General features: G+C 38.5%; 1 protein-coding gene across 1 annotated transcript in view; it reads right to left on the bottom strand.

Annotated features, from left to right (window-relative positions):
- LOC135215157 (vanin-like protein 3) overlaps positions 1–3,238 on the bottom strand; it is a 10,626-nt gene extending 7,388 nt beyond the window's left edge. The window contains exons 1-2 of the mRNA XM_064249611.1: positions 3,026–3,238; positions 976–1,130 (exon numbers count right to left, since the gene is read on the bottom strand). The gene's annotated coding sequence lies outside the window, so the exon portion shown is untranslated. The remainder of the gene's footprint in view (positions 1–975; positions 1,131–3,025) is intronic.
- Positions 3,239–4,729: the final 1,491 nt, after the last annotated feature.

Genomic DNA, 4,729 nt, shown 5'->3' with positions numbered 1-4,729 from the left:
TGGTAGACAACCTTAAAATAAAAGGGATACAAGACTGAAACAATTGATGCAAAGGCGAGGAAGAAGGTCAAACGTTTTGACCTGGCTCTGGTGGGTGTACCTGCCACACGGTGGCTCCCGCCAAGGGCGAGCCCGTGTGACGTCATTGTCCGGCCGATCTGTCTTAGTGGGATTTAATTAATTATATTCTAATGAAGTGTATCGTGTTCAAAAGAATTGGTGACTCTTGGTGGTGTGATGTATTGTACTGACTGTTCGTCAGTTTCCAATTGTATCCCAACATGAAGGGTCGGTGAAATAATGCAACATTATTGCTTTAATTAGTAAGAAGGTAAAATTTCTTTCCTGGTGTGTTAAGATGCAACGCATTTATGTGCTTTGTGTGTGATAGGAGTTGTATGAGGCAACCCGGGAGTGATGTTCTTTTGTGTGCGAGTGTCAAGTGCGTGTGCCATTGGGCAACCAGAACACAAATATAGTAGGTGTCTCTAAACTGCTTTATTATTGTATTATAATAATTAACCCCCAAAAAGGTCCACAGCCATTTAATTATTGCACCTGTAATTAAAACGACTGGGGTGTAACCCCTTTTGAAGGGGTCTTTACTTGAGGCATGATGAAAGGTTTATGCGTTTAAATAAAGCAACTCTAGTGGGTTTATATGGCACCAATAAAGCAGATTAAATTTGATACTGATATGCAGTAATGTAATAATTACTAATTCGCAGTCCTTCAATATATTTTTACAGAGAAATGTTATCCTTTATTTTATCTTTCTTCTCTCTCCAGTCAGACTGTCCACCGCCTCTCACACTCTCTTCCTCTTCCATTCATGTCCAGTTTTTCTCCCCCCCCCCCCCCCCCCCCCCCCCCCCCCCCCCCGCCCCCCCCCCCCCCCCCCCCCCCCCCCCCCCCCCCCCCCCCCCCCCCCCCCCCCCCCCCCGCCTCCCCATAAACAGTCTTCCTATTTCTTACCAAGCTAGATTCTGGAACGTCAGTGTAGTCGCAGGGCACTTCTCTGGCTTCAGGATTCGGTACGACTTGTGTCTGGGGGAAGTACTCTCCCAGAGTCGAGCCCAAAGTCAGCACCCCGTGAGGCCATGCTCAGGGAAGACGAGAATTTGGGCGCCCTGAAAGAAACGGTGAAGTACAATAGATCTCCTTTCGCTCGTCTTTTCATGGTCTCCTTTGATCCTTTGTTGAGGTCAGCAATTCCTAATGGAATGACGGCTCGGAAACTTTCTCTCTCTCTCTTCGGTCAGGCTTCGAGAATCTTTTATTTTTCCCGTTACCTTCTTTGATACAAAGGACAGAGTCTGTTACTTCGTTACTATCGAATTTTCTTCTCTAACCCATTTTACTTTTTTTCTTTCTTTTCCGTGTTTTCCGTTCATTCGGTTTTAGGCTTTATTAAGGACAATTGGGTGTGTTGCCGCCAATGTGTCGCATTGGTACAAAGTCAAAAGAAATGCGTTTTATAGTCTTGCTTTTAAATAGGTACCTTGCGAGACTTTACTATGCGTACTACAGTAAATCGAAAAAAAGTTAAGTAACAAATATTCATTAGTATTGTATAATGTACATATTATTTCTTCGTTACTCGTTTAGGAAAGATGTTTGGAATAGTATTTTTACATTGTTTTTTTTTAACCGTAACTGTGACTTTTACTATTTTTGGTCGATAATTCATGATGCATTTCTAATGGTTTCATTATAATTGCCTATTTATCCATTTTATTAAGTCTCGGACTTCTGGCAATTAATACAACTGGATTTAGATATTACAGTTAACGTGTTCCCATTCGATTTTTTTTTCCATTTCCATTTCGATTCGCTTACATCAGTATAAGCTGTATTTTGTCAGAATTGGTCGGTAGGTGTCATTAATATCAAAACCCATCATGGGTATTTAAGCCATACGTTGTTTTGGTAAAGTCTGCAGGATATATAAACCTTTCGGATTTCAGTTACATAACAGCGTTCCTTATTTCTTTCACACCACCTCTGGCCTGGCTACATAAGAAGTAAGGAACTGAAAATCATACAAATCATATAAATGATATATAAAAAAGTATGCCTTTAATACTCATGATTGTAAGCAACGAAGAAACGCTCATAAAATACAGCCCTTATTGATGTAACAAAACGGTTGTATAGAAAAGGTGGATATTTTAAACGTCTTTGGGGCTCAATTCCGCCTCTAAAGAAGGGACAATTTAGGGTTCCAAGCAAAATACACACCAGAGAAGGGTTAGAGTGTAAAGTGAAAAATCACTATATGACCGAGTCATTTGATCGTGAATAATCTTTCTAAAGAAATTATAGAATATGATGGCCTGAAGGGTGTTACAAATATGCCCAAAAGGAAGATATACACTTATATTGGTATTATCACCTGTGGAAGAGAAAGAGGACAAAAGTGGAAAGAAAGAAAGTAGAGAAGAAATGGGATGGCAGAGTCTATGACTATTCACCTTTCAATTAATGCACGCTAGACAAGAAGGTAAAACAAAGCATCATAAAATACCACCACAAAGAACAAATAAGGAAAAGAGTTTGAAGATTTAGCAGCCTAGATTGCGCTTCTCTCCAAGGCAGGTATGAAAGCAGTGTGGACACCCCAGACGTTCAAATCAGAGGTTAGATTTTATTATAAAGAGGGAAAATAAATAAAAAAAACTGCATACTCTAACATTACTACTGCATAAGGTACTGAGTATTTTTTTCCTTACACGTTTGGGGAAAGCGCTGTTGTTGGAGAGAGAGAGAGAGAGAGAGAGAGAGAGAGAGAGAGAGAGAGAGAGAGAGGAGAAGGGGTTGTGGTTTAGGTGGCTAACTCGACTGAACTAGAGTTCTCGATGCGGAAATACTCTCAAGATCAGAATTGATGGTTAAGAGTCATAGGAATGAGGGTTGCCCATCAGATCTTGCCGTGTGGAAGCCAAACTGGTGATCCGAACATCAAAGTAAATTCGAGTGTCCCTCACTCTCTCCATTTTAGACCTAGAATTTTAACAAGCCCTACCTGCGCCGAGGCCTCTTCAATGTACTTGATGTACTCATTCGCGTTTTCTTGCAGGGCTGCAAACCCGCCTCCTGTGATGTCATCAAAGGAATGGTACTGCAGAGCAGCCGCTCTGTACCCAATATACTCTCCAGCGACTATTTCAAAGCTGGAAACACAGGTGATAACTAAAAGTTTGGTAAAGCTCAACATGATGCCGAGATGTGTATTGATCAGGGCCTTCTCTCTCAATATTTATAGTGACATTGTCTGACAGATTTTTGCGGATAGACGATAAGAACTCGCTCGATAAGAAACTCTGTGAACAGAATATCTGTCACTATGGTTACAAGTTTTCATGTAACTATATGTATGTATGTAAGTGAGATTAATATATATACGGATATGGATATATATATATATATATATTATATATATATATATATATATAAATTGTATGTGTTATGTACACAGACACAGACACACACACACACACACACACATATATATATATATATATATATATATATATATATATATACATATATATATATATAATGTTGGTAGTGTGTGGGATTGTTATAGGATAGAGGAGAGGAGCCGAAGAAAATACTGGATAGATGGAGTGAAAAACGAATTGGAAAGGAAGGGCCTAAGCACCCGGAAATGGAAATGAGAATCCTTGCAATATAAAAGGGTGTTCGACACACTCCGTTGATGAGCCAGCCAACTTTATAAGTGTCTGAAGCGGCTAAACGTTCTGGAAGTTTTATAAAGAAAAGTTCATCTAGGATTAAGAAGTTTAAGTATGAATGTGGCTGAGGTCATTGTCTTGTCTTTTCTTGGGCCTTTCTTCATTGTCGAAAACTCCTCATGAATTACTGTACCTAATGGTCATTAGTTCAAGAACTCAAGTTTTTACTTCGTGTTCACATGTATTGATGTCAAGTATTTCAGCACCAACCTCATTTTCATCGACACTGAAAGAATTATGGCTTCACAATAATCACTTATAAAAGTAACCAATGCTTCACCCCTCGTCCTGATAAATTCCCTTAAAGGAGACAACAAAATAAAGTATTAATCGATGAAATCCTTCTGAACAGAAGCTCCAATATATTATATAGATATATATAATATATTATATATATATATATATATATAGATATATATATATATATAATTATATATATATATATATAATGTATAAATGTGTGTGTGTGTGTGAGTGTTCTGTAATTGTCGAGTGTGGCAGCTCGGTGATCGCTGGCTTTAGCTCGCCGGTACATCAGTCCATGAAAAGTAACAGTATTAGCTGTGGTTGAGTCAAGCATGGGGCAAGTAATTTCATCCCTTTGTGATTTGCTGAGAACTGGAAGGCTCTCTCGTTCTGGTGATATTCCCTCAAAAGAGGAAAAAGGACTATAGAATTATATATATATATATATATATATATATATATATATATATATATATATATATATCGAGCTACAATGTCCTTTAATATCTAATTCGCTCTAACCTCGGAATTAATATATTTTCATATATGCTTAACCGAAGGGGAATTTTTTCTCGATAATAGACTTGCCTGGATCGGGCGCGAACTCCAGGATCCTTTCAAATCCAGGAAACGTCAGTGAAGCTTTTATTTTACCTACTACACTACCGCGAGAAAAAAAATTCCCCTTCGGTTAAGCATATATGAAAATATATTAATTCCGAGGT

Source organism: Macrobrachium nipponense, chromosome 5 (genome assembly GCF_015104395.2).
Source record: "Macrobrachium nipponense isolate FS-2020 chromosome 5, ASM1510439v2, whole genome shotgun sequence".
Classification (NCBI taxonomy): domain Eukaryota; kingdom Metazoa; phylum Arthropoda; class Malacostraca; order Decapoda; family Palaemonidae; genus Macrobrachium; species Macrobrachium nipponense.
The sequence above is the reverse complement of the archived record's forward strand: the minus strand, read 5'-3'. Positions and strand labels throughout refer to the sequence as shown.